The sequence below is a fragment of the Silurus aristotelis genome (genome assembly GCF_946808225.1).
Source record: "Silurus aristotelis genome assembly, chromosome: 6".
Classification (NCBI taxonomy): domain Eukaryota; kingdom Metazoa; phylum Chordata; class Actinopteri; order Siluriformes; family Siluridae; genus Silurus; species Silurus aristotelis.
Window position 1 is genome coordinate 16,843,658 of NC_139579.1, and position 10,964 is coordinate 16,854,621.

The following is a 10,964-nucleotide window of genomic DNA, read 5'->3' on the forward strand; positions in this document are numbered from 1 at the left end:
AATGTTATGGCTAATTGGTATAAAGCATGGATGATAATGACACAGTGCTGCCTCATCAGCTGTGACACCTGAAGAATATTAATGCCGTCTCCACAGTGGAGTGTCAAGGCTATCTCCTTTGAAAACACATACATACATCTTATTGAGAGATCATAGAACAACTGGCTACAGGTACAGTTTATCCTAATAATAAGGACATACAGGATGAGAGACAGGGGAAGGGATATGAAAATTCAAATAAGGGATACATCAAAACCCCAAGTAACTGGCTCCCTCTGCTGTGCTTAGCTCTGCTTGCTAATTATTAGAATTAATAATTAGGAAACTACATTACATTTACATTTTATGGCCCTTATCCAGAGCAACTTACAACTGAGCAGGGGAGGATTAAGGGCCTTGTTTAAGGGCCCAGCAGTGGCAGCTTGGTGGTGGTGGTGGTGGTGGTGGGATTTTGTTTGATTCTTGCAAATAAAAGCACAAGGTATGATGTCATTTGTCACATCTTATCAAACAAGATTTGAGCACAGCTATTTATATCAACTATCCAAAATATGCTGTTAGCAGAATTATATCACAGCCCACCAGTAATTATACATGCATGTATAAATGTATTTCCATACAAGCTTTCTTGTAGTTTTATAACCAAGCCTTTTGTTCTACACTGTAACTCATCTAGTTGTTGAGCAGTAAGATTAATTTGTTGATCCACTTCAGCATAGCTACAGTAATGCTGTTAGATGATTCTATTGGCTTTAATCAGCAGCATCTACTCCAGGGTAACAAGCCTCTCTGTAGAGCAGTTGCCATCCTTCACATGGTGCTTGCTGATTTAGCAGAATGTCAGGACCTCCCCACCTCGAAAAAGTTCATCAGATTAAAAAAGAAACACATAAAATAATGTATGATTAATAATTAATAAGTGCCACAGCGAGACCCATTCAACCCTTTTGCTTCTTAATAATTAATTCCTGCAATTAAGCAACTTAGTGTGAGCTGAGTGTAAGAGCTCATGCAATATTCATAACAATTCATATGCAGTATATTCCTTATGGAGGAAATTTTTTCCACAGCAGGATTCAATATAAAGACATTTTTTTTTTGTTTATTTCATTTCCTCAAACAGTGGGTGGGAGCGTTTCTGTGTCCTCTATGTGTACAGTGACACATTATGCCTCTGATGTAATTTCTGTGAAGTAATCGAAAATGAGCATTAAAGTGTGTGATATGCAACAAAAGGGAAACATTGTAAAGGCGGATCCTTACATCTATAAGTAGGAGAAACGGAGGAGAAAAAAAAAAGTCTATGCATATTTTGTGATAAATTATACATGTTTATCCCAGCCTGGGAAGCTGTTGATGGGGCCTAGAGAAAATGGGGCATCACTGATACTGTGGACACACTCACACATTTAGCTTTCATCTTCGTACATGATTCAAAAATGAACAGAGCAAACTGGCGATCAAAGCTAATGTGCCACTGGGCAGTGACAACTTCACAAAGCCCATAATGAGAGCAGCAGCCAATACAGACAGTTCAGTTTCTTCTGTCAGTAATGGCAGAAACTCCATCCAGTGGATTTTGTACATAATGTTCTCCATATCTGAAGCTTTGGGAGCAAACCCAAAGCTCTTTAATCAGCTCCTGTTTCTCAGTTTCTCCAGCTCCTGTGTTTATTCTCTAAAGACTTTTGGGAAAATTTTTTAAATTAGTGCTCTCATTTATTTGTCAATATGCGTGATCCTGCATTTTGGAGGTTTCATGGTTCCTCAACGGTGCGTGCTCTTAGAATTAATTTCATGTAGAATTTGACTTTAGTAGTGAGAAAGACTTGTCATTTGTATGTATACATTTGGTATACTGTGATGTTCTGATATGTTTTTTTATATTGTCTGCTGCTAATTTCTTCAGCTTAAGTAAATGTTTTATTCTGGTCATGGTTAAAGTAAATCTAAAGTCAATCCCAAACAGTGAGTGCTCGCCAGTACCACTCACCATTTGGGTTGCCAATCCTTCACAGAACTTCATGCACACATACATTCGAAGGTATGGGCAATGAGCTTATTGTCCTTTCTGCATTTTTAGACAAAGGGAGAAAACTGGTGAACCCCGGTGGGACAGAGGTACCCTACATAAATGAGAAAAACATGAAAAACTCACATTAACACAAGCTCAGGGTCAAACCCAAGACCATAGATCTGTGAGGCATTCATTTCAAGGTGACCACTTGCTTTGCTTTTCTCAGAAATGAATAAAGATTAATGGATCAATGATTAAAACATGCAATGTTGCTGTACTGTAAAGTTATTAATGAATTATTGAGTGCAGACAATAAATTATTGGAAGAAAATTAAAGCTTTAAATAAAAGCAGGAGATGTTGCGCTAATCAAATGTCTAAATGTCTTGGTTTCACCAATGGACTTCATATAAGCAGCCTTTTATTAATAGCACATAATTTACAGATTCATATTTTAGAGACTACACAGATGAGTCATAAACAAAACAGAATAACAGCTATAAATCATGCACTGTTACCCTTTCACCAATGCTAAGCAGGAAGATTCATCATATGTTCGTTTGATGAAGAAATCATTAAGCATTGCATTACAGCAGAAGCAACATAATACTCGATATGCACAGTCACAATTTAGGGTCTCATCCTAGGAATAAAAAGCTTTTTTTTTTATTTTTTTTTATTTCAAACTAATCACAATATTTCACAATTAGACTGTCAAACAGTCGTAACACATAAGAGGATCGCTGTTTCATGTCAATAGTTTTTAAAGCAACATGCACAAATCCAATATTAATGCACAAAAATAACTGTGTGACCTGGCCACAGTCAAAATGCCTTAAAGACATGGATGGAGGCCATCCAGTGATCCTTCTGAGTGTCGGAGAAAGGCCAGCATATTGTTTTCATGCAAGGATTTAAGACATTAAACCACAGACAGGAAAATGAGTACAACACAGATAAATGACGGATGAAGATAGTCTCAATACGTGGCTTATGCTAGAGTATATACCTCCAAAATGACTGATCAAAAAAATCTGATTTCCATGCTAACATACACTTAGCATGGCAATCTTTAAAAAAAACAAACAAACAAACAAACAAAAAATAACATTTATGAAATTATAATGGTAAACACAAGATGGTAATACAAGATACGTAGCAATGTGAAGTTAAATATGCCATCAAAGCAGGGCTCGCAATAGCCAGGAGGTAAGTCCACAAATTGCATGCTTCAACCCTTCCAGGTGCGTGACAACCCAAAAGTCCTTCCAATCGAACTGAAATATACGAGAGGATGAAAGAAATATGGCTAATAGCCGTTCTGAAATACAATAACCAGGCAAGATGTAGTAGCATGCTGTGAGCTTTATATGACTCTTATATGATTGGCAACGTCCATCTGAGACAGAGCGGAACTGCTGCACTTATGCTACCCTGTGGAATTCAGCATGGACAATAGCCATGGGCAGAGCTAATAACCTTTTTTTCTACACACAGTTGTAACTTATTAGGAATAAATTGCTAATACAAGATGCAAGACATAAAGCTTAGCAGCGGTTTGCACAATCATACGGAGGAACTGGTCTATTAGTAATGAGATCCGAGCTAGGAAATTCACTTTAATGAAGCAATCCACAATTTCTCAATGGTGTCTCATTATACAAAATGGATAGTCAGACCAAACAGGAGATATATTATAATAACTACACATTTCAGACACAAGAGGAAGTAGGTTTCATGTGTAGCCTGGATGTATCTGGATGAATTAAACACACGCACAGTAGAGATTCAATAGGTACTAGATAGTATCTATAATGACTGGTAGCTTTTCACATTTCACCCATTAAATTAGGTTTTGGAGACATGCAAAAGACATACAGAGGTCATGCACGGCGTATTAGTGGTCTTTTTATAGCTTTATCTTAGTCGGCTGCTTGAATCTACCCTTGACATCTGTGAGCATATTCCATACAACATAGAGGACATGTCTTCGCTACTAATTTACAAACATAAATCAGAACCTAATTTTCTGAAAGAAATCTAAGTGCAATTCAGTATTGCATGTTCCTCATTCAGCCTCAAGTCTTACACTTTAAAAGCAGCTTGTGAAACAACACATTTTTATCCAAATTTTAACTACAGTACGAATCAGTACACTATAGATAGATAGATAGATAGATAGATAGATAGATAGATAGATAGATAGATAGATAGATAGATAGATAGATAGATAGATAGATAGATAGATAGATAGACACAATGTTGTAAAAATTATATATGTTGCAATTAATATGTATATATCATAATATAATATATGTCACAATTAATTGTTGCAAATTTGTTTTTTTTCCTTTTTATAGTTAGTATTTACATTTGACTTTCTAATAAATAAGCAAGAAACACGGCAAATGCTTAAATCTGTTTTGTGCCACCTTAAAATAGTGTTTGTTCTCACTACTATCATATCAGGAGCTCTTTAAACTAAAAAATTAATTATGTGTTTAGATCATAATTATTGGAAAGAATTGAGCTAAAGAGAAAGGGAAATAAACAACCAAAAAGCTTATCAAGGGAGAACACATAGTATATAGCTTAAGTGTCTGTGAAACATGAAGCATAGATAGATGGGCTTTAGTGTCCTAAGTGGGTCAATGGTCCATTGAGGAAATCTGTGCATCTCTGTCTGATTAATGACTATCCTCTTCTTAATAAACAGTAATTGAATGGTAGTAGCTGTATCTACTTTGGGTGAGTGGGGATGAGTGGGAGTTCCCATCTCTGAGGTTGATTATAGTTGACCTTGTGTGGAAAAGGGCTAGACTAATCTGGGAAACTGTGGTGAGGGAAAAAAAAGATAAATGAGCAGATATTGTATTGGCAGAGAAAGAGATGATCAATGGGGTAATCAATATGTATTTGATTTTTTTTTATCACAAAACACCATGGAAGAGGATGGTGATTGATCAAACTTGAGTTGCCACTTTGCCACTGGCATATCTAACAATATTAATTAAGAATTAATTAACCGTTTAGTAGATTGATAAATCAGCTAGTGCTGTAACAATCATTACTCTCTTACAGGATGGATAAAAAAAAATTTATATTCTTGAATTATAGCAGTACACATCTTATATTGGTTGTAGAAGGTTAAGGAACATTATATAAATCCATGTTTTGTTTTTTGTTTTGTTTTTTAACCGGATAACATGCAATCATATAATTTGAATTTAGCCTTAAAAAAAATTTAACAGAAGTGAAAAGCACTAAAATTTAAACTCCAAGAATCAACCATAACTTAATATTACATTATGTATTATCGTATATGGGTTAGTCTTTAATCAGAATAGAATCAGAATCAGAATACCTTATTGGTCCCATATGGAAATTCCTGGGGTGCATTTTCCCACAGTAAAATTAAAGTAAAGTAAAAAAAATTTGCATATTAAGTTACATAATATATATTTGTGAAATGAAAGGACGTGTAGCAGCAGTGAAACAAATAGCAAAATAGCCAGACTACAATGATAGTTATACATGTTATTGTACATGTAACAATTAATTATTATTACTATTGCACAAAAATTATGGCACACAACTGTCCAAGATATTGGCATTATTTTAGTGTGGCATGAAAATCTATTGTTATAACTATATCAGTGTCACCTACATCCATATCGTGGACCAGCTGTTTAACACTGAGAGAGGAGTTATATAGTTTAATGGCTACAGGTTGAAATGATCTCCTGTGGTGCTTTGTCTCCACTCTCAGTCTGCTTCCCCAGCATGCTGCAGCATAAAGGAGAGCACTGGCAACAACAGTCTCAATAAACATCCCCAGCATCGTCCTGCAGATGGTAAAGGACCTCGGCCTCCTCAAAGAAAAATGGTGACTTTATTAACCTAGAATGGACTTAGAACACTGAAGGACTTTACTGGAACGTTGAGTACTTCAGTGTTCTTAGTCCATTCTAGTTTATTGTCTATGTACACCCCCCAGGTATTTGTTGTCCTCCACCATCTCCACCATCTCCACACTGACACCTTGAATGGAGACAGGATTCAGAATTGCCTTCCTCTTTCCCAGGTCTACAATCGGCTTCTTTATCTTGGCCAAATTTAGCTGCAGAAAATGTCCTCACACCATGTGACAAAATTCTCCAACACAGTCCTGTACTCCTTCTCTTTACAGTCACTGATACCTCCCTCTACTGCAGAGTCACCTGAGAACTTCTGAAGATTTAAAGACACTGTCTGGCAGTTGAAATTGGTGGTGTAGACAGTGAAGAGGAAGGCAGAGAGCACTGTCCCATGTGGGGCCCCAGGATTACTGTTTACTTTTCCTAACACAGTCATGTAGTCTACCTGCATCAACCTGCATCCTGTAACAATAGGGACTGTATTACCCATAATGCACAGGAGAGCACGGAGTGATGATGTAGGTGGGGGGGACAGAAGAAGAAAAAAGAGTATGTTCACCATGTGAGTTGGACATGACGGTGTACTGTGTGTTTATTAAGAAAGCACATCGATTATAATACATGGTGTCAGAAGTGAATCCCACATCCCTGTCAGCTTGGACCCTGATGGTGTCAAAAGCACTGGAAAATTTTAAGAATATGATATTCATAGTTTCCGCTGGTTTACCCAGGTGTGAGTATGAACGGTGTAGCAGATAGATAATGATGTCTTCAACTCCCAGCCAAGACTGGGAGTTAGATAGATTTTGGAAAAAAGTATGAATAGAAAATGTATTTTCTATGAACATTACATATTCATTTGATGTGGTTTTGATATGTGAATTTCTTTTATGCTTTATAGAGTTCTAAAGGGGGATTATATGCGTTATCTGGCCTGGTCATCTTCCACTGAGATTTTATTAACAAGCCATTTCTGCACAAAAAAACTGCCCATCAGAACTGTACCCTTTTTCCTGTTCAGGTGTTTAATGTAAACATCTGAAAACTTGCAAACTAAATGCATTCATTTAGCTTTTGAATTGAATGAACAGATCTACAGGTGTTCATAATAAAATGGCAAATAAGTGTATATATGGGTTCAAATTTTTTGTAAAGACTGCATTTTTGTAATAACAAGATCATAGCAATGCAACTTTATTTGGAGCTACCAATAGTTTGTAATAGACAATCAACTGTCCTTCTTCTCACATGTCGCTAATGTGGCTCGTTACTGTAGATTTTTTCTCTACAACATCCAAAGGATTCAACCATTTTTGTCCACACAGGCTGCCCAGGTGCTTCTTCAGTCTCTTGTCATTTTGAGACTTGACTCATGCAGCTCTCTGCTGGCAGGTCTTCCTCTGAACGCTATTCGTCCACTGCAAATGATCCAAAACGCAGCTGCACAACTTGTGTTCAATCTGCCCAAGTTCTCCCACACCACACCACTGCTGCGCTCCCTTCACTGGCTTCCAGAAGCTGCATGTATCAGATTCAAAACACTGATGCTTGCCTACAAGGCCAAAAATGACTTACCTCAGAGACTTTATCACACCTTGCACTGTACCACGCTATCCGAGATCCTCCAGCACTGCTCGACTGGTACCACCTTCTTTCAAAATGAGATGTAAGTATGCTTTAAGGCTTTTATCTGTTCTGGCACCGAGGTGGTGGAATGAACCTCCCCTAGATGTCCGTACAGCGTCCCTGGCTATCTTTAAGCGATGGTTGAAGACCTACCTCTTCCTGAAACACTTAAATTAGCACTTTCCAAGTTTACTTTGTAGAATTCAAGAGTAATATTTATATTAAGTTTGTAATTTAGCGTACCAGTGTAGATTTATTCATTGCTGGAGACTTAAAGCACTTTTGTAGGTTGCTCTGGACAAGGGCGTCTGCTAAATGCCGCAAATGTAAATGTAAATGTTGTAAAGTACACTACAGTATGTCAGGCAAGCATTCACCCACAAGGACTTTATATTGATGCCACAATGTACATATTACTGTCAAACTGCTGAAACATTGATCTATAGTCATATATTATGATAACGGATGTTCATAGAGGCACCAATATTGTTCAGTCAATATGTGGGCATGGGGAATACACGCCTTCAACAAGAAAACATTTATTAAGCATTGCAGAATGCCAAGCAAACACATGTAATGGTTATTATTCCACACTCCCTATGTGTGCTCCCTACTCGATTAGTATTTGCATGTCTGTAATGGATTGAATGAGTAGGACCATTGTAGGCATCTAAAGGCCAACTCCATCTGCTATTAAATCAAATATTGTTTTGAGTTGCAATGATGAGTCGGCCAATTAGCTGGCTGAGGAGTGAAGGGAATTGCCACTATTATACCCTTGCCATTCAGCAGATCTATAGCACCACTGATTCGGCCATCTGCGAATGTGACTAAATGTGATAAGTAATGAATATGACTATTGATGAGGCCTTTAACAAGGTAATAACCATGGTCCCCGGTCAATAATTATTTCAATACGAATATCTTTGTTATAAGAATGCAGACCACAGCAAAAATTACCAACTTAAACAATACCCCGTAGTGTAATTGTCGTTGTCTGGAATTATAGTTTTCATTAAACAGAATGCTACAGGTTATTGATTGTTTAAATAAGACTCAATATTCCCTCCATTTCAATGTGTTGTGAAATTGCATAGCATTGTAATATTCACTGTTGTATATGTTTATTAAATTGTAAAAGTCATGCCATGGAAATACACTGGACAAAATTTCCAATCCAGGATAAATGTAGAACCCAGGATTACATGAATACAACAAAGTACGAAGGATTGTAGATAGATGTATTTCGAATATATAAAATACAACTATATAGAATACAACTACAAAAATATAACCACTTCAATTAGTTTGCCCCAGACTTGACACAGAGGTGAACATTTTTTCCCAACTCAACTCCAGCCTTTTAACTTACCCGTATTTTAAAGCATTAACATTAAAATCTTCACATAGCTAGTGCACTTTGTATGTAGTGTTTATCTTTAAAAAGCTGTACAGTATGATGTGCATTTTTATCGTATCTATACTTTCAGCATGATCTTAAGAGTGGCACCTACACCAGATCTCTCAGTTAGAAGGTAGTAAAATATTATAGTCCTATTGCTTTGTATGTATAAACATTCAGTTTGTGTATATTGCATAAAGCAAGGTCACAAATGTGCAGAATTTATAGGTCGATAGGTAGATTCAGCTACTATATGATGAAATCCTCTTCAACCTCGTGCAGCAACTAATTTCTTCCTTTTGTCTTTGGCGTAGAAAATGTTGTCCTCTGAGAAGGATAATTAATCACAGTTACGTTTGGGGTCTGTGGATTCTGCCATTCTATGCTATCTCACCTTCTTTTATTCCTGCAGAGGTAAATGTGATCAATGCCCCTGTCAAACTGATTATTTGTGTAGAACCTAAACAAGGAGAGTGGCTATTGAAACATTTGTTTCCCTTATGATGCTCCTGAGAAGTTCATTTGAAAGTCAATGTCCAAGGTGTCATGTTAAATTTTCTAAAAGGTCAAGATTCCAGTCTTTGCTAAATTAAATAGGACAAGGTACTGTAGGAATCTGTAGCAGTAAGGAAAAATGTCTTTTCAATAAGATGATTGACTAAAATAAGCCTTCAAGTAGCAAGCACTGAATTGATTCATTTTCACTAGAGTTAAGACTGAATTGACAGATATGTTTAAAAATACACATAGGTCTGTTTACAGCACCTGCAGTAATACAAAAAGACATTTGGATCACTACACATGTTTTGGTGGAGGCTCACAAAAGGTATTCCCACTTATGTTGGTGTGATTTTAATTAAAAAAATTTCCAGTAAGGACCTATTTCCTGGAATTAACCTTGTAATATTGCAGGGCACCAAAAATATATACACATTCTTACGCTCATTCATACAAGATGTTGACAAAGGAAGAACATGCAAAAGTACGCCCAGACAATAACCTGAATGCAGGATTAAATTGTGATAGCGAAGAGTGATGAATTGCCAATGCAACTGCATGCTCACTGTGACCCCAGAACTATTCATTTAAACCAGTTTTGTATTCATTTACATTTACACTTTTTTATTTTTGGCAATTGGCCGACTCTCTTATACAAAGCGACTTTCAACTGATCAGTTGAAAGTTAAGGGCCTTGCTCAAGGGCCCAGCAGTGGCAGCCTTGTGGTTCTGGGATTTAAACCTTAAACATTTGTCCAATTTCTTAACCACTGAGCTACTCTACCACCTCCTCATGTAGTCATATTTATCTTATCATTATTATACCTATATTTATTGCGTGACCATATCAGATATTAACATAAGAATGCCATGTCATATATGGGCTTTATGACTATTCTCATTGTGTAGTATAATGTATTTGATTAAACGTCAGTTAAATTGTTAACTATAACTGTACTTAAATGTACAATACAAGGCAATCTTTTTTGTTTGTTTTTTGTGGTGCACAGAAAAAAGTATAATTTGGTACCTTTGTGTCAGAGAATGCATTCACTTCATGTTCTTTTTTTTTTTTTCTTTTCTGAAATGCCATCTACATTCTTCACTGCTCCTGACATTCAAAGGTAAGACGATCTCTTTTAATGATAGGCTGCTTCGATATTTACTCCTCCTCCAACTGGTAACGTCAACAGCACTCACAAACATGGCATACTTTATTACCCCTCTGCAGCTGCAACTGCTGTACTTAACAGGAGGCCTTTGCTTTTTTTCTCTTTCACTTTGTGCCATTAGCGATGGCATTATGAGAATGTGCTGCCACATGGGATGATCATGTGTCCAGAGCTGGAGGAGAAAAGGAGTGCTTTTATAATCCTTACTGCAGACATCCCTGCCGGCACTAATGTGAGCTTGGGGTGGTTGAGAGAAATTCAACTCCATCACCAGGACTGCTGGCTCTGCTCTTATGCGTGAAATGATGGCAGGTTCGAAGCGGCTGCAATTAC